The sequence below is a fragment of the Pundamilia nyererei genome, unplaced genomic scaffold (assembly GCF_000239375.1).
Source record: "Pundamilia nyererei isolate P.nyererei 1_Seehausen unplaced genomic scaffold, PunNye1.0 scaffold00134, whole genome shotgun sequence".
Taxonomy (NCBI): Eukaryota; Metazoa; Chordata; class Actinopteri; order Cichliformes; family Cichlidae; genus Pundamilia; species Pundamilia nyererei.
In genome coordinates, this window is record NW_005187535.1 from 393,658 (window position 1) to 414,546 (window position 20,889).

Below are 20,889 nucleotides of genomic sequence, written 5' to 3' on the forward strand. Positions count from 1 at the left end.
TCTATTTCGTCCCACAAGGTTTAATTTTAAAAATACATAATTCGAGAGAATATACATCAGAATTACGGCTGTTTATAAACTTACGGAGCAAAGTGATGGCGGATGGTATCAAACAAGAATGTCTACTTTCTCATATGGCATCATTTACAAGTTAATTTGCTGCTAACTATGCATGCTCACTTATTCATTTTGTTCTGATAGGGAACCATAAGCTGTCACAAAAACATAATAAAGACTCATAGTGACCTTTTTGCTAAAGAAAAAAAAGGACAATAAAAAGAGGTTAAAGGCTGAGTGTCATCAGCATATTTTAAAATCAAATGAAAATACATTCCTTAACAACAGAAAATATGATGTTTCTAATAATATAAACCAATATAAAATGCCAATAACCAAAACAATACAAATCCATTTTATTAAGAAAATATCTCCCCCCACGCCCCGACGCCCCCCCCCCCCCCCCCCCCCCCCCCCCCCCCCCCCCCGCCACCCCTTGTGGACAGGGGCACATACGTTGTGCTGTAGTTCAAGAATCTAATTATTTATAATTATTCCAGTGAAAAATTCATATGAATGTTAAAAGAAAAAACTCCCATCTATTTCCTTATTCAGAAAGCAGTCAGGTAAGCTCTATTCTGCACCTGGAGCGCTGATTCCTTGTTAATTCAGCTCAACAAAGCATTATACAAATACAAGACCACATCCTAATGTCCAGTTAAAACTTCATTCGTGCATACTGTATGTTGAGAAGCATACGTAAAGCAGCAGATTCATAAAAATCAGCCAAAAACAGCTGCCAAGCAACTTTGACTGATAGTTGCTTCCTGTTCTATTTTAAAAACAATAATAACACAGTCGTTTGGGGGACATGTCAAACTACAACAACCACATTCTCTCTGCAAAACTTGCAAGACAGCATCATAGTCAAAAACTTGAGCGTTGATCTGGTCTGTCTACAAAGCCTCATCGGAGGAAGTAACAAATTAGAGGAAGGGTTCAGGTCCAGTTTGGTTCAAGAATAGTCATCCGCTGAGTCCAGTAAAACATCCAGCAAAATGCAACATTGTCCAAAACAGTTGCATCTTCACGATTAGCTATAAATCCTGCTTCCGTGCAGCTGACAACACTTGATGCTATACACCCAACGAGCCAAAACTGACAAGCAAACCTTGACGTATTGGAAGAAATGCACAAACCTTGAAAAGTTAGGCAGTGAAGGTCCGAGTTACACCTCTGATGCTAAATTCTGCACAGCTTCTTAATAATCTGACCTTTGCCCAGCAGCTGAGACGGCATCTTTGTCCACTAACATGTTGACTAATGCTAGCACATGTACACTAACATAACATCACTGCTAGAGGTCTTTACCCCAGCGTGAGTGACGCTGCTTCCCTGTGTTAACGGGACAGGCAGAGGCAGAGACGCGTGTGATGAAAAGTCACAAGTGGTTGGCATGTGTGTGTGAGGACGGGGCAGACCAGCACACAGGAGGAGAAAGTATTTACAGAGAAGGCATTTGGGTAATGCAGTGCAATCCTGAATCTGTTTCCTCTACAATAGCAGCTGTAAAGTTTGGTGTGGAGTCAAGTGTCAGGTTCAAAGTCACAAAAAACAGTAAAAGCTGTCACAAGACTACCAACCAACTACCTCGTACGTGTTTCGCACCAGCAAAACCATAATCGGGAAGTTTTGCGACGCAAAACACGGATGTAAAAAAAAACAAAAAAAACAACAACAAAACATTTGATAAATCAAAAAAGATGCATATTCAAATACCTCCAATCTGAAGGGTATGCATATGGTGTGATTTTAACAATAAAAAACATTAGCTTCTTGAAATATGGGGAAGGATCAAGGCATAATGTGCACATACGAAAAATTAGTTTTGCCTAAAAACACTGTGTGTGTTTAGTTAGTTTGTTTGTTTGCTTGTTTTAATCAATTTTAAATCATGCTTTTTATTTGTTTTTGTTTCTAATGTCTCTGTAAAGCACTTTGAATCACCTTGTTGTTGAATTGTGCTATACAAATAAATTTGCCTTGCCTTAAAAAACACCTCATTGGAAAAGACTTGTCTCTAATTTCTGCTTTCTCCAAAAGAAACCAGGTAAACAAGTGAAGTATGCGTGAAACTCACGGCAACCAGAAAAGCTGTTGTTGTAAGATTTATTAACACTGAAAAAATTGAATACATTTACATTTCTACAATAAAAGTTGTCTTTTTTATTTTATGATGTAAATAAAACAAAATAATAATTATTTGTTCTTCATCATTACAGCTACATGACTATAATATTGCAATTTGTTTTTATATTTATACAACTTAACTCTATTTATAAAAAATGATACACATTTAAGCACATTTTTAAAAAAAGTTTTCACTTTACAAATGTGCTGTCTGGGCATGTACAAAAAATAAAACTTTCACAACATTTGCCTTTTGATTTACTTTTGGGAGGTTTTTTGTTTTGTTTTTTTGTTTTTTTGTGTTGTTATGCATTCATGTAGGTAAAACCAGATCATTAGAATTACATAATGCATTTTGTTCGCTTCCTATTTCATAAGAAGTCACCACGGGTAGTCATGTACATTTGATTTGACAGATTTTCACATTAGATTCTTTTCCTGACTGAACCACAAAGAGATTTCTGTGTCCTCCCCTGATCGCTTGTCAGGCAAAACACATGTTTAAAACACGACACTATACTCCAGCCTACTGTAGATAAAATAAAATTTACAAAAAACATATACATTAAAATACATATATAATACATACATACATAATATATGTAAGCCTACTTTTTTTTTATTGGGGTTTTATGTAAAGTGCTGTCAGTACATTTTTTTACAGCTGCAAATAAAATCTTTACTTAAGCATACATGCATTCAACTCCCAAGGAGCCTTCAGTTTGAGAGATTTATAGTCACTCCATCTGTTAGCGTCACAACCAGATGGCAGGGAGAGAACAAGCTGCTTGTTTGACTGCCATACTTTATGACTATCAAGAAAAAAAACCCAATTATTTTTTTAATAGTAGTAAACGTATTATTATTATTATTAAAATTCACCAAAAAAAAGTTGCAGAATATCTTTCAAGTACTGGTTTCTAACACATTTAAATCAACTGCATTTTCTGACTGGATCCAGCAGACTAATGCAAAAACAAATTGTGTGTTAGTGAAGAAAGAAAGCAAACTGATAATTATACTAAACATAGATTTTATTTTGTCTCCTTTAGTTTTTGATTTAGCTTCAGAACGTTTTCTGTAAGTACTTGCAGCTGCAATGTCTTGTAATGCTGTTTTCTTACAGTGTGGTACAACTTAGAAAATCAGACTTTTTAAAAACTGTAGCTGAAAGTACACAGAAAAGCCTGAAGTCTCACACAAAAGGTTGTGAATGGTATTTATGTTATTCCTCTATTCACAGACGATTTTAATTCCATTAAAATGCAAAAGTAATGTTTATTCTGCATATTATCAAAACGTTAATTATGTTTTTTGTCACTTCTATTTTTTTGTTTTACTGATTAGAAATTTCTTTAGCAGTTTAGGATTAGATCCACATTAAATCATGTCTCTACTGCTTCACTGGCTTGTATTAATTTCCTGATGACTGTACCAACCGACAGGGTTGTCATCTTTTTTGCCTAATTCCACTTACACACAATCTTTACCATAAAATGTAATAATTTACAACATTTTGACTAAAAAGGGACATTATTTTTGTCCATACACTGTTAGTAAAAAGACCTACAAGGTAGGTTCCTTACAAAAAACTATTTCTGCTGTCCACTAGGTGGTGCCACATATCAACATAAGTAGCCCCAGGTGGTCTGATAAGGATTCATCATTTTGCCATATGAGGGCACTCTTTTCATTTTAATTAACAGGTCCTTACCAGGTTCCTAGAATATGACATACAGTGTTTACATTTGCAGGCAGTGATTTAGAAAGTGTGCCTCATAATGAAATGCCATGATGGTGGTATGGTAGCCTTGGAATGGGAAACAAAGGCTTTCCAATCCCTTGCACAGATGTGACATGCAGACAGAATGTGGAGAGATGCATATACGTGGATACTGCTGAATGCATGACTCAAGACACTAATCAAGAGGAGCACGTGTAACCTCTGCTCTTCCTAATAGGGCAAAAATCATTACTGACACTCCAGAACCTTAATTTAACTTTTCAACAAATGAGACACATAGCTGCAGCCTATCAAGCAACGAAAGACGGTCACATGGTGAGATATGTGCTAGGAAGCGGGGTCAGCTTGCTTTCGTCCACATTTGGCACAGACGGTAGTTCCTGATTTATAGGTTTCTAGCGACAGGTGAGGTATCTCGGCCACAGAGACATAGGGTCTGGCCCATCGCAACCCCCGTAAAGCTGACACATCCACTCAAAGGCATCACTTTGATCCATACCATGTTTCTCTGGTGATGCTTGTAAAATGGTAAGATTTATGCAGGGGATCAGTCACAGGGTTTTATGAAGTCATATTAAAATGTAAACTAAAGTTTGTGGGGCAACTTCAATCGCATGCACCCCGCCCAGGCTAATCAGCAACAAACAAACCTTTAAATCAATGACTTACACCAAAAGTGAACAGGAGATATGCAACTACACGTTAAGAGAGTTAGTTCTCACATGCACACGGTAGCTGAAGGTGATCTTGTTTCAAGCATAGGCTGGTAGGATACTGGAGTCGTGGAGAAACATGCAGGTCAAAAGTCTTACTTGACAGCTGTCTCCCAACTGTGGACTTTTAAGAGCCCTCCAAAAAATATGTTTCCTAGCAGGAAATCCGCAATTAGTTGTCAAAGCCCCCATGGCATGGTGCCCACTTAAGGACTTTAAAGGGACACCTGCTTAAAACGAATGCAAAATTTTTTTTACTAGCCAACTGATGACAAAAAATGTGCTCGCTATTCACTAAATTTACAAAAAAAACCTATGACAAGTAACCCATGAATTGTAATGCCAAACCTTTATCAACACTTGTCCATTTTTTCTAGTCTATCGGATGTTCTGTGGTTAGTTTTGATTCAGCAGTGCTGACAAGAGCTAAGAAAAGCCCTTCGGTTACCTGGGATCTGCTGACACTGAGTGTCAAACTGGGTGCTGAGTGCTGAGGGCCAGGTGAGTCAGCTTGCTTGGACTTTGGACAGAGTGACATCAGCGATCCAGCTGGCTGTCAGAGCTGCTGCTGGCGAAAAGAAGGAAGGCAACCTCATAGGGAAAGTCTAAACTTCATAAACTAGCACCAGTTAGACAAAAAATGATCCATTTCCCTTAATTAAAATAAATATACTATGTAAGAAATACAGTCAGCCCCAACAGTATTTTCTTTTCTTCTTGGCGAGTTAATCCTGTCTAAACTGGATTAGTAAAATATTTGTAATGTGGGAATTCAAGCACAGGAACTGTCACAAGACTCAGAGGTGAAGTAATATGAGGAATGGGGGTGTGTGTTGGCTTTGACAGCTGAGCTTTACCAGCCATTTTTTCTGCTGCTCTGAAATAGTTATTTATAGCTGCTGTCTGGGTGTAGACAGTAAATTTACTTTTCACTGGAAGCTGCTGTGCCGTACCACATTCATGTTTCTTTGTGAAATTCCCAGTGTAAACATCAAAATAAAGCTTAACCTGTTAGCAGTCGGACGTACCGCCCACGGTACATTGGATGGTTTAGGGGACTAATTGTAAATTTGTAGGACTGCTAAGGGGTTAACATGTCCACAAGCTTACTGATTACTTCTGTTGATGTGTAACTGCGGGGTACAGTAAGGAACACGTAAGTTTAGTCGTTCCTGACTGTGGTCAGCAACATCAGAGCTATATTGGTGCGCAACGTGATGTAGCGATGATTCCTACAACCCCTCCTTCATTCCTTCTCTCTTTCCTTCCTTTCACCCTCTCTCCACGGTCTTACCTCACTCCCACTCTCCTCCATCTCCTTCCAAAGCCAGCATTGCATTTTGCCATCTGTCACTTCTGCCAGCCTCACAAATATCAATTGCACCCAGCTGTGTCATCCCAGTCTCTGACCTCTCAGCCAATGGCAGTGCAGCTCCTTTCTCACCTCCCATCATCTTTTAAAATTACTCCATCTACCCCTGAGTAGCACTAAATCATGCCACAGTGTTTCCTGACCTACATTATAAAATTGCATCTTTTCAAACTGAGCTGAAATGCACCATTAATGGTTCAATAAATTCCTTTAGAGCCGATAAATAGTCCAACCAGCAATGTAATTCAGTAAAACCACTGCAAACCAAGTGAAGCATGCACAGGATTCCCTGCAGGAAGGTGACTGCACAAAACTGGACAAAGATCAAATAAAATGGGTGGGAGAGCTACGAGTATTGATCGTATTGCAATATGCAAAATCTCTGTCTGTCTGCGACAGTCCTCATACACAATCAGGAGTTCAGCAACTAAACTTGGTACAAAGGATGAGCTACAATCCCTGAAGATTCTTATCTGTCTCAGAAACTGTTGTAACTGCCTAGCAACAGACTAAAGAAACCTGTTTTAGCACTTGTGCACCAATAACACATTATAAAAGCTTCGTATCATTTTTACTTGGTAGCAACAACATCTATAATTTACATCCATAAATATGGAATTAAACGTACTATAAAATGAAGTCATTGTGTTGTTTGACAAGAACATAGCAACTGGCTAAAATGAATGCTTTTAAAGCACCCACTACTTTAAGATCACTACATTAGCATCTCATTTATGTCCAATTTGAATGATAAATGCCTACAAACTACCTACAAATGGGCTAAAACCGCCCAAAATTTAAGCAATTAAACATCTACTACCACTTTTACTTCTCACAGTGTGATTAAATATATCATTTTTCCAACAGTATGGGCATTTACTAGTATTTTAAATACAAGGTAATTCAATAGCTTCACTTGCTATGGGTGGGTTGGGAGTCGAATTCAACAAAAGACATTGAAAGTGATTGCACACATAGACTTTTTTTCTTGTTTTCTCTCTTTCACTGGAAATATTGGTCTCATGCAAAAAGAGGGATAATCTGCTATGAATTTCATGTTTTATTAATAGTAACTTATTAGCTATTTGTAGCTCATATAGTCTAAACTGCATGTTGAGTAATGGTTCAGTCACCTTTTATTTTACCAATAAAATTGGCTTAACAGGGTTGTCTCATTGTGATATTGAAATACAGTCAAGACACAAACCACATGGCACAGCAATAAAAATGAGAGTTAAAGTGAAGACGACAGAAGGATAAAACAGCCAGTCATACTGTTTTACCCTAAAAGTAAAACAGCGGTGGACATAACACAAAGCTGACAGTGAGAGAGAGGCCATTGCTGCCATATGGCTCAATATATCTCATCTCAGGAAACTGCTGGCATCTCAGGCTGCTCAAAGAACCATTAGTAGAAATGAGCCTAAACAGGGAAAGCAAGCGATTTTACCACCTTTTCCAACAGCTGCTCTGCAGAAACCCTAAAACGACAAACGAACCGAAGGGGAAAGAAGAGACAGTCGTCCCAGTGTAAGTGAGAAATCCCCCTCAAAGCCAGTGGACAGAATGGGTTGGCTATGCCCTGGAGTAATGACCATCGAGGGATTTCTCTGCAGAGCTTAGTCATTGGAGTAATACATACTAATAAAACTCAAGCGATAAACTAAGACTACTCATCTTGTACTTTATCATTTTATAGCTACAAATACACAGCGCTGAGTCACGTCTTTCCTTTCAGTCGCATAAACTAAATCAAAGTCAAAGACAAAAAAATCCACACAGCATCTGTGACAAGCTTCAGTGTGAAATTCTGAAAAAACTGCTATGCGCACACACACACATATGTCTACACATATATTGAATAACAAAAAATTGTGTTTACAAACTGACACATTAGTCATGGAGCAGAGAATTATAGTCATATTACAAAGACTGACTTAATATGTTCACAGATTTGCACAATATACAGTTGCATGTACAGAAAGTCGCATCTCTGTATTTTTGAATGCAAAACGATCTGATAGCATAAGGCTGATGATGCGCCTCGATCAGCAGCAGTTATTGAGGTAGTCTGTGTGTGGTTAGCACCATACGGTACGATAACTGCAATGCAAAAACAATCTGAGATGCCACGAGGCTACAAAAACTACTGTAAACTTAGTCTGGTAGAAACAGCTCTGGGAGGACTAATGAAAAAAATTACTATGAAATGTCTACTGGGTTCGTGCAAACATTGTTTTGCCACAATATACAATAACTTTCAGAAACTTCAAATTAAAATTTTAATGCTTTTCCTTATTTTCTGTAATATTTCACATTACCAAAGTTTCAAATAATGCTCTTGGATCGGTACAATATCAAAGCCCGTCTCTTTAATATGGTTGTGTCCGGAATATAGTTCACAAAACATTTTTGTTTACGAATGGCAGTCAATCTGAAAACCGAAAAAAGGCGTCCTTAAAGCAAGAGTAGCTGAAACCGCTCGGCTCAGACACATGATTACGTAAGAGGCTCCACCAACCTGCAGCTCAATTCCAGGGATAAATATGTGATAAATACAAAAACAGCAGGTCAATTTTAAATAAATGTACCATATGCTGTTAAGCCCTACTTAAACACACAGAGCTTTCTCTCTGTGTGTTTTCAACTTAAAAATTTTTTACCATCATTTCAAGAGAACCCTCATAGAAATATACATGAAAAAGCATGCCTGCATTGCAGCACACTGCAGTTAGAAATTATGTGTAACATACACACACAAAGATACATATAAACCAGAGAGGTTTTTACTGAGAACACAACGCCTCAGCGGACTGAGGGAGTTTTGTCTTCAGTTTACCGCCTGCGAAGGGGAACAGGCAAAGCCACACACACCACAGGGAGTCAGGAAGGTTACTGCCCTGCTATCTTCACACTGATGAGTCACTGACAGCTGTGTCTGAGCTGTTCCAGACCCACACACAAAAACACCAGAGTAACTTTCTTTTTTTTCCTCGTGCACTGCGCTGACAGTCCGTGTTTCTCAGACAAATGAAAAACAGAGAGAACAAATTAAAAGGAGAAGTGCCATTATTATGTCAACCCACCACCTCTCCCACCTCCCTGTGGTGCAATTGATTAGCTGGGAAGTTAATTGGCAGGAAGCTCTTTGGCATGGATGCTGACCTTGTGGTGACAAGCAAAAATCTTCCAGGTCACCTCCCCCTTATGACACTGGATATTTTAGGCTGCCCATTAGCATGCTTGATTTCTAATCCCTTCCTCAAACTCCTGCTTGCTATGTAGCTACACCCCCATCTCATTATTTCTTCCTGTTTGGGGCTGTTCTGTGCTTTAGCCACTGTTTACCTCCCATCACCACCACTGCCACCTCCCTCCCCCATCCCAGACATCCACACAGACATCTCTTTATCATCCCTGTCTGTCAGTCGGTGATAGGGGATGGAGAGCGGATGATAGCAGACGCCAGAAATAGCAGCCTGACGTATGATTGTTTCTGCCTTGGACACAGCACTGTGGAGTAATTGTTGGACATTGTAAACACCTGAAAGCAAAGTTGCCATTACACAAAAAGGAGTTAGCAAATTTTCTAGGAAGAGCCACAAACTTTGTCTGTGTTAAAACTGTGAATGTGGTTAATTCTTTTTGATTTTAAAGGAAATAAGATAAAGAAATGAAAAACCCAAGCTGCAATTCTACCTCACCATCACCACTCGATCATACCCTGTCTTCTCTAACGCCCACAATGACAGCCATCGGTCTTACACAGAGTTGAGTGGACTGGAATAAGACTCCATCTTACACCACCCTCAAACAAAGTTTCAAACCAAGAGCAAAGCTAAAGAAATGAAAACATACAAAAACATTATGCCAACCTTTCAAATGAGGGTAAAGAAGAGGCGTGATCAAAGATCTATGCTGTAATTAAACCTAGTGTGGGTGAGTCAATCTACATACACACAAATGTGCTTCTAAAAAGGTGATAAGATGTGTACAAAGAGTTGCATAGCAGTGATGAGTCAAGTGTAATGACAAAATGAAGATGATCTTTTTGCTTTCAGCTACTCATTTGTCATTAACCTACATATTATAACGACAGATGAACTACAAAGTAGCATCTTATTAAAGCTAAAGAGCTCAAAGCCTTTTAATAATGCAACCCACACCGATAAAAAAAAGAAGAAAAGTTAGATGTTACATCAACACAATGACGATGACCTGACCTAGTTTGCCAAGTTGAGTATTTAAAAAAAAGACTGTTTTAGTGTTATGTAAGGTCTGTGCAGATAGACAGGGCAGTGACTCATTCCAGGCCCCAAAACCTCTCCATGACTCAACACTACACCAAAAATACTGTGAGTCCTGAATGCCTGCTGCTCCACACTTTGGGACAATCAGTAGGACTTAACTTGAAGAGAAGGCTGAAGTTTTATAATTGATCAAACTCTTACAATTAAGAGAGAATTATAAAGTAGAGGTAAAACCTCAATACCAAAAAAAGATTCTGTTGAAAATACAAAAGAGCAAAATTAATGACAGGCAAATAATTTAAACTACAGCCCTTGAAAATCGGAGCTAAATTCCCACTTTTATGCACATTTTTATATCGTTTGAGAAAGCATGCAAATACTGGTGGATAAACCATGACAGCAATATTAAAAAATGAATAAAAAATGAATAAAAAACGTCGGTAATTACCAAAAATGTGGAGCAGCTGTGCCATAATCCTCGCATTGAGTGGTATGGATGGTATACTCTATATCTGTCTGAACACAGTGCAAAAACATGTACGATGAGGAAATTTATCCTAATATTGAATTTGATGCCAGGAGCATATTTTCAACAGTTGGAAAAGGAGCCATTTATCCTGGTGAAAGATTAAGCCTTGTTCAAACACACTGTATGCATTTTGAACCTGAGGAGCACAGCTGCAGTAGTTTTCAACATGTTTTCCCTTTCTTGGGTGACTGATTAAGGATCTGCTCCACAGTTTGGGCCTCATGCATTTTTTGCAACATAACGCGCTGATGCATGTCAGAAATGAACTTCAGGCCAGTTTAGCATTCTGATTTACCGATTCCACAGCTAAGCTTTTGTAATTTCTGCAGAATATGACGGTACTATCTTGCTTAAATAAGCAAAGTCTTCCCCTAAAAAGAGGTCATCTGGATGATGGTCATTCATGCTTCTGCATCACATTGTTAAAGCTTACCATATAATGCTTCTGAACTGGCATTCTCCTCCTCAGAAATTTATATACACAGATTTTAAAGTTTATGTGATGATATATAGTCCTGCAGTATAAAATGTATGTGGTAACATAAAAGAAATACTGTTGCTTACTACCCCACTTGGATGCTCTTAAGCAAGACACTTATCCTTAGCAGTTAGCAGATGTATTGTGCATTTACAACAAACATGAAGGTACCTTGTCTTGTGGTGTGATTACATGCAAACACTATTCAACTGTGCCGGCCAGTGCAAGTAGTTAAGATAGTTAAAATAGTTAATATGTGAAAAACCATCAGATTGGAGTTTCCTCATACACAATCACACACTGAGCTCAAGTATGGTGCCTGGAGTAATATGGGCAAAATTGCAGGAAGTTATGGTAACTTCTGAAAATATATTACTGCAACTTGGTAAATGGCCTGTATTTGTATAGCGCTTTACTAGTCCCTAAGGACCCCAAAGTGCTTTACACTACATTCAGTCATCCACACATTCACACACTGGTGATGGCAAGCTACATTGTAGCCACAGCTGCCCTGAGGGGCACTGACAGAGGAGAGGCTGCCGGACGCTGGCGCTACCGGGCCCTCTGACCACCACCAGTAGGGAACGGGTGAAGTGTCTTGCCCAAGGACACAACGACCGAGACTGACCAAGCTGGGGCTCGAACCGGCAACCTTCCAATTACAAGACAAACTGTCGACTCTTGAGCCACGATCGTCCCACTTGGTTCTAGCTTTCAGTGGTACTCCTCGTTGGCTTTTAGGGGTGATTATTTCTTGTTTCAAAAACTTCAAGTCATGCAGCTGTACTCATGGGAATAAACTAAGGCAAAACTTCTCTTCACATTTGGTGTGAACACATCATTACTTGTACTGTCCCCTCAGCAGTGCCATCATTTCCACTTCACTTCAAGACAAAAACTTTTCAAAGCTTGGTGTAAGGGCCTGAAAGACTTCAGCATTTCTTGGTAGCATAAATAATGTTATTTCCGATGTTATTTTACAGAGTGTAGAAACAAATTTTCTGATTTTCTCAATTTTGTCCAAAAGCTTGGATGGTTTTATATTTAGGATAATAGTATACATATACTTCTTCTTTGAGTTTTTAAATTGTATAAAATGTTTAAGTAATATTTATTTACTGGTCTGGCAAAGTGCCATGCTTCTGATGCTTACATGAAAGATAACACAAAGGGGGCTAGATGGCAGATAAAGTGGTTCTCACTAGTAGTAATGTGGTCTCATGGGAAACACTCCCATTCCAATATGTAGACAAATTGCCAAGTGACTTAAGTGGGGGTATTTTAGTGTGTAAATGTAGCTCAGGCATCTTGATTTATTGTTGAAATTTCACTATTTAAAGTTAAGGGAGGCAAAAAGTGACTTTAATCTACAGGAAAATAAAAAATAATTGAAAAAAGGATAAATTAGAGTGCTGATGTTGTCAAGTTAACCCATTAAACATGTGTAGCCTTTAATTTTAAGATGAAAGACAATAATTAATAAAGTTGTGGGGAGCTTAAATATTAAAAGTGGTCACAGAAACTTTATAGTCTTTACTGGCCTCTTATAAAGTCAAAAAAATACTTTTTTTGTAGAACTCCACTGCTTAATATTTATACATATAAGTACTGAGTATATGTAATACTAAGTACTCCAGAACTACTCCAAACTAGCTGGGATGCTGGGTTTAATGTAAAGGTTTACATGTTAAAAGTGATCTGATTACAACTATAGGATTAGGGACACTTTTCTTTAGTTAGTTATGTTTTTATTAAATCATTCATAGACGTCGTTAACAGAAAAGAATTCAATGTTTACTGAACATTATGTCATAATGAAATAAAAGATCTACCCATTAAATTAAATTGTGACAATATTATAGATAATCTAATAGTACTACACAATATTTATGTAATGATGTTACTAAACAGATAATAATAAACAGATAACGTGTGCTTACTCATCTCTCACAGAAACATTGGAGGCCTGTTTGTTGGCTGCAGTTCAGCCACACACAAACTCAAACAGTAAGCTATTCTGTGATGGAGAGTTTATCAAACACTGTTTAATGATTTAAAGTTGAATATGGCTTTTGTCCAAATGAGTTAAATTTATTTAATCCTTATATCATCTTCAGGGCTCCATTTTACAACTACTCCACTAAACTTCATTATTCTCCCAAACGGGTTATAAGCAAAGTCCTGTGTTTATTGTAAGATATCTTTCATTTGCCTCCATTTCCACACAAGAGCATTCATCATTTTTCTTGACACAGCAACCTGTTCTCAACATATATACTCTATCAGCTGTTCTGTTCACCTGCTATGCCAAACTCCAGAGTGGATATCAGGCATTTCCCCATTAACATTTGTGCAGACTGTATCTACAATTACAATTGCTGAGTTGTAAAGTTGTATATTAGCTCTAACTATAAGAGTCCTCTCTCCTGGCATGTCTGATAATTTATATATTGCCCACCTGGTGTCCTCCGCATATCCCAGGGTCTGAACGTGCTACACTGAGAACAGCTTCTGTCATCTACTCCCTCAGCCCAACTTTCTCGCGCCCCTCGTGAGGGTGAAACAAATAGAAATGGGTCAAAAAGCAACATGAGCCAACCCTATTAAATGTCCAACTCTATCTTAATTCCACCACAAATCATCAAGCTTCTTCAGGCTGTCACTCATTTCCACATATAGTCAAAAGAGTGTGAACAGTGTTGAGCTGCCTTACAGATGAAAGTCCTGTCATTTGGTAAAACACATGGTAAAATACAAAGATAGAGTGAATTGTAATGAGAAAGTTTTTTTGTACAAGTTTGTTTTGTATTTTCTGGACTTTTGAGAACGGAACTAGATTAGTAGTGACATTAATAATCAAAAATGTTCAGAGAACTTTATCTGAATACACTAAAATGTTCAGTTGGAGATGTAAAGGCAATACAAAGAGCCACAAATTGCCTACACCAAAACTTCTGTGTGAAATTCAGCAAACAAGGGCAGATATATAAACATAAAGACAGGTAAACAGGTCTAATGTCCAAACATGTCTCTATGAATGAAATACTGCACTCCTTTTTGTACCTTACAGCAAAAAGAACCTTGTGACTTGTGATTTTTCACTATATAAATAAAACTGAATTGAACTGAGTTATAGTTTCCAGACTTCCATTAGTTTGAATGCTTTTCACTATTAGAAAATATGTCAACAGTTCAAGGAAACATGGTGATAGTCAGAAATGCTGAAAAGACTTTGAGCTGTAGCTTCCAAAGTACGTTGGTCATGAACTAGTTCAAACTACTAGTTACAAAAGAAAAAGCTAAATTTTGATATAAAATCCTGAATTTGGTCAAATGAGGTTTGATAACATATCAGCTTTTACAGTTTTTAAACTTCAATTCAATTCAATTCAATTTTATGTATACAGCGCCAAATAACAAAAACAGTCGCCTCAAGGTGCTTTATATTGTAAGGTAGACCCTTCAATAATACATACAGAGTAAAACCCAACAATCATATGACCCCCTGTGAGCAAGCACTTTGGCGACAGTGGGAAGGAAAAACTCCCCTTTAGCAGGAAGAAACCTCCAGCATGAATACCAGCTAATCACAAACAGATGGCTTTCTTCAAAAAGCAGTTCTATTGCTATATCTGCAGACCAACTGAGTGTTTTTGCCTATTAATCATTAAAATCAGTACTGAATAGATTTATTTCCAAATATCTATCACTGGTTTAAAAATTAGGGAGACATATAACCTTATAAACACAGAGCATCTTCACTATATACATAACCAAAACCTGACAAAGTTATTAGTACGCTTTGGATCATATTAACCATTAAAAACCACTTAAGCCTAGACCACCTGACTTTCTGTGGGGACTTTCTGTGGTCAGCCAGACATGTAAACATGTCCCTGGATGGAAAAAAAGCCAGCAAAAACAATCAGGCACCGCTCCACTGCCTGTGACGGTCAAGATGAATGAATCCAATTTCACACGCAGTTCATTTATATGGTGATTATAAATAATTATACAAAGGTATTTATCACCTTTTGCCTTCCTTCTGCTTGCCATGGTGTTCCCTACTGAGCAGCCCTTCTTTTAACGCAGAGAAGCTGAGTGTGGTATTTCTGCTATTAAGGACCTATACATAGCCAAACCCCGGGTAATGGGACGGGGGCCACTTGCTTATCCCTACCCAGATACTGACAGAATTCAAGTCCAAATTCAACAACCAGTAATAGACTAGCTCTTTTAATTTACATAACCAACCAATTTTAAATCGTAAGCACAAGGTTAGGCTAAATCCTTAACATAACAGAACAGTCTACGCCCAACGCCGCCTATTTATCTTTCAGCGGTGCTCTTTTTCACGATACAAAGAGACTGCATTAGCAGACATTAGCACCATGCAATAACAAATCCATTGCTGGTAATATGTTGTGCCAGATTACTTTGCTCTATAATGACAAGTATATAATGAGCTACAGTAGTACATAGTCACACAGCATAAGCAAAAGCACGCTAACACATAAAATAACAAAAATACACCCACACACCAAGTGCGTAGACACAACGAAACAGATAAACAACACCTAAACAAATTGATATATCTGGGATTGTAACAAGCAAAATATGATATAAAATGTCTTTAAAATATATGAAATGGAGATTAAATGTATGTATGTCTTTAAAGTACACTTCACAAAGGATTAGATTGTCTTGGCAAACCCACGGACGACATAGTGACATAATCTTGGTGTGCACATGTGACATAACGTTTAAAAAAGAACTGTCCTCATATAGAACAAAGATAAATCAACAAATAAAGTTCTTATCTGCAGGTATTGTCTGTGTATGTGTGTGCGAGCTCCACCTGTGCATGACAAGTATACAGAGAATTTGATTTCCTGGATTCTGGCCTGCTCACTATGTGGATGAAAGGAAGATGCCTTTGGGGTGAGCACACGTGCTACAATCTCCACTGGCCTCAGCTGTTGATGCCGGCCTAACAGAGCAAAGCAGAGTGGCTGTGTGATACTGTGTGGGTTTATGTGTCACTTAAACACCTGTACTCTCCTTCTGTTAAACCTGTAGGGCAACATGCATTCAGTACATTCTCCCAATTCAGAACTGAGCTGCTTCCTCTAACTGTGTGTGTGTGCAATGTGTGACCTTGCACTGAAGTCTGACATACAGTAGCTGCACTGCAGGGTGACATTTATTTATATTAATTAGGACAATCAGAAGAGCCAGTCTATTCAGACCTTTCCTGGTTCGAAAAATAGCTTACTCCCAGGTTAAACTACAGCTTTAAAGGCTGAGAAAGACAAACTTATTCATTTTAATTCCCAAGATTTTAGACATTTCGAATATTTTGTAGTGAAGGCTTTTACTGCAGCTGAACAGTGCTATAACTGGCTGACAAATCCTGTAAATGTTCATTTTAACTACTAAAGCCAAAATATTAATTTTGCCACCTGCAAAACAGGTTACTGTAAGCACCAATCACGCATGCCTCTGCAAACAGAAAAGCTCTCTGCTAACTTGACAGGGACTTCTTTATCCGTCAAGGCCCTACATGTGAGAAAAGTTGAAAACAAATCAATATTGTGCTCAGCATTAATAGTAAAATCGTCTAACTTTGTGAAAAACTTTCACATTCGGTATTAAACTTTCTGACTGCTGGTTTTGGATAGCAGCAAATTTGTCAGTCGAGTTTTTATACACAACATAGAGCGTCACAAAATGAACTATGCTTGTGGCATTAGCCTTTAATCCTCTCACTTTACTATATCTTGAACAAATACCACTAAACGACTGATTGACAACAAGCAGCAGAGGCCTCCTACTCGCGTTAGCCTTGTCAGAAGAAAATAGCATAGCAGCAGCAGTATTGACAAAACCTTAAAACAGTATCTGACTCATTTATGACTCATTGAATCCAATGTGGGGTTTAATTATGCTCAATTCAAGCAAAGTGCCCACGTACCCAAGCTTACATGCAGCACACTACCTACGCGCTACCTGAACAACAAAATACAAAATTATGAAAAACTAAAGTTATTTGATTACTGTCACAGACACAAGATACAAAAAATGTATTCAATAATTTGATGATGCAACCCCCACATCTGCAGAAGAGCAGCAGAGCTGTTGTCCCAGCATAATTTGTTATAACAAGGAGGAATGTCTAGTCCAGCAGCAGATGGTTTGATAAAAAAAATGCATAGTTTATTTAATAACAGTGATTATGCAAGCACTCATAAAGATGGAAAACAAGCCATACAGTCAGCGTTAAATAAAAAGTGCCCAGTTTAGTGTTTGATGAGCTGCCAGTGGATCATGACGAGAATGTGTCCTTACTAAACTTTTCACATAATCTTCCCATTTTTGTTTTTTGGAAATGGACAAAGGCTTATTTATATTAGGATAGTGAAATATTATCCCAGGCCCAACAAAGGCACCATCACAAACATATAAAAGCAGTCACTGTTCACATGCACGGAGCAAATCTTACAAACACGTTGAAGAATTTATCCGAAAAAAAGAATGTTGCAGCCCCCGCTGGGAAGTACACTTCATCCGTTTCAAATGAACAACCCTTTAAATTTAGATTGTGTTCACATCGAGACCTTTAAACTCTGCCAGCTCATATATTTAAGCATTAAGAGCTGGAAAGGTAGTGATGAAGAGCTGATCCCAAAGACGACTGATTGCCTCTTGTAATTAGAGCTAGGATCAACTGCTCAAAAGATTCATGTTATGCTATGTAACTGTAACTAAATAATTTTCAAGAAGAAGTAGTCACAAATTTAAAAAAAAAAAGTAAAAATCTCAAACAGCTACTGGATACTTTAAGCTCTACGCTGAACAAACTGTAACCATCCTAACAGTATGACTGTCTCTCTGAGCGATCCTGCTAATCTTTCTCAGTTTTGTGCTCATGGTGCTAGAATTACAGTCCATCCATTGAAAGAGCAAAAGTCTGTGTGATTCTCAGTAATGTGCAGCTGATACTGTGTTACTGATGAATCCAAGCAACTGCAATCAAACGTCACAAACAATTACCGCCTCTCATTTTATTAATATTGTTCGAGCTGCGTCTGTGATTTTTTTCTGCATCAGCTAAGAAGACCATCACAGCATCGGCGTCATATTACCGCTTCATTTATAGAGACACCAGAACCAAACTGAAACTGTGATGATTTCGGGATTAAGTGGTGTATCCCTCTCAAGCCCGTCTAAGTTGCGTGCAAATCTCATTGGTAAATATATACAGATGCAGATATTTGACAATGCTCTTTTATCATTGCTGTCTTTTAATGTGGATACCATTTGTAAAGACATTTAAACCCCTTTAACTCTGACCACTCCCATTGTTCCAAATAGTTAGCCTTGCTAAGTCTACCAACTCAACGCCTATAAACCCTTTCCCACCAGGACATAACCCCATGTGCTGCAGGAGAAGAACCACAGACATGAATTTACTGTCACAACCAGCACAGACTCCGTATGATCATTTCCTGTTTTATTTTGAAACGTTCTACCAGTTTATTGTACTTGTTCCTTTGGTTTCTGTTTGCCCCCAACACCTGTTTCCCTTGACTTAATTACTCTTTATACAGCCATGCTGCCATCTGTTTCCTGTCAGACTATCTCAGCAATTTCCAGTATTTTCTTGTGACTTGTTTCGAAATTTCCTGTAAATCTTCCTTGTCTGAATTTTTGGATTTTTGCTCTGTGAGTCTTTTATTTAGCCTCTGGATCTACTGTTTGGTTCAGCCATTAAAGCTACAGCATACTGCTGGAGTCTGCCACCACCTAAACTTTCTTTCACCATTGTGGCATGTCACAAATCCTGCTTGTAACAATGTTTTTCTAAGGCCTTTTCACAGACTGTTAGCTTGAAGAATATGCATTTAATAGTTTTGGCAATGGCCTTGTGCTGTAAGAGAATGTGTGCCGAATTAAGTGAAATATTGCAGAGCTTTAGAAAAGGTGTACTCAAGCTTAAAAATCATTTAAATTAGGTAAAGCCCAGCCAAATAAACTGTTACGTGTTTGTTTTTACTGTTATGCTTTATTACTCTGCATTAGAGACACTGATCTTTGTGTACAAGTCACAAAGGCTATGTTAAAGTTATAGAGAATGAAACTTCTTTGTTGTGCCGTGGGCTGATATTAATGGTGCATTTTGTGGTAACATCCTCAGCCTAATTTAATGATCCAATTACAGGATGCACCTACACTTGGCTGAAAGTGGACACCAGCGCGGCCGTTGTACCTACGAAGACTTTCTCCGGTGCAACTGTCAACCATTTAACATCAGGATTAGCCACAGTTGCTGCCACGTGTCAACAAGGCAGTGAACACATGCTTGAGGTGTTGGTGGGGGAGGTAGATGGTCCCGTGACACAAATAGGTGACACTAGAAATTAAGATTTTCTGTAAGCAACAGAAAGGACAAATCTTCCTGGTAAAAAATGAAGGACGAGCGTAATTAATCTGTTTTGTCAACTTTTCTGTCTTCTTAAGGAGAGACAAGATCTATTGGAGGGGACAGTGATGACTGTATTTTAGTATCAAATGTTATTTTAAAACATAAAAAAAAATTAACTACTCTGTATTTTTTATTTGCTCAGCCTTGTGCCAACCAACATCACGGGTTTCAAAGGGATCCCGCACAATCACAGATCTGCAAAGCGACCACACCAATCACTCAACACTTCTCTGTCCAGACGGCCATTTGGCCAGATCCATTTAAAGTGTGCGAAAGTCTAAATTAGCTCCCGTTAATGACCTTGCAGGGGATTGCAGGGATGATTGAAACTTCAAGTTAACGACTCGGTGCAAAGAGCGCTTTTAAACATGACACACTTGGCAGCAAACTAAAGGATGTGAATTTGCTTTGATAAAACACATCAATAGTTTTCTATTGTTGTCAATTTTCAGACATCTGTGTTTAATGGCTTAAAATCTATGAGATTTAAACAACAGAAAAAGGATGTTAACAACACGTCACCAGAGGGGGACAGCCCGAAAGAGTAAATATCTGTGAAACTTCATTTTCAAAAACTAGATCTCCAGAGGATTTTTGGAGGATGCTTCTGTTTCCCTGAACCACAACATAGTTATTTTCAATATTTTGCTTTCGACAGCTGTGGCTATATACTTTCCCTAAGGCTCGAGCGTGGTTACACATGGCAAAATGGTCCTTCAACTCAATTGGCTCCCCTCTTACACTTACACTGCCTCCACTGAAAGGTATTTATTACATTAAAAGTTTTGAGAACACAGACATTTAGACAGGCAAAAAAAGATCACAGATCAGTCGACGAATAAAATAAAACACATAAATATTATAATTGTACGTGTTTATCAATGCAGAACATTCTCTGTCCTGATGAGCTTAAATATGTACCAATGTAACGTTAAATAGAAGAGGAGCATAAAATAAACTATATCATTGCTGTTTTGATTTACAGTGAACAAACAAATAAATATTATAAAAATATAAGTACATGATTATAGCTTTATTTATAAATCCATGGATACTCCCAAACGCAAATGCTTTTACAACTAACCCAAAAATCAAATGCAATATATTCACTACTTCATTAAAGACAAAGTT

The 20,889-nt window shown here is 38.0% G+C and overlaps 1 protein-coding gene across 3 annotated transcripts in view; it reads right to left on the reverse strand.

Moving 5' to 3' along the window:
- The window catches only part of rbm20 (RNA binding motif protein 20), a 47,203-nt gene that overhangs the window by 22,882 nt on the left and 3,432 nt on the right, over positions 1 to 20,889 (reverse strand). The window lies entirely within an intron of this gene.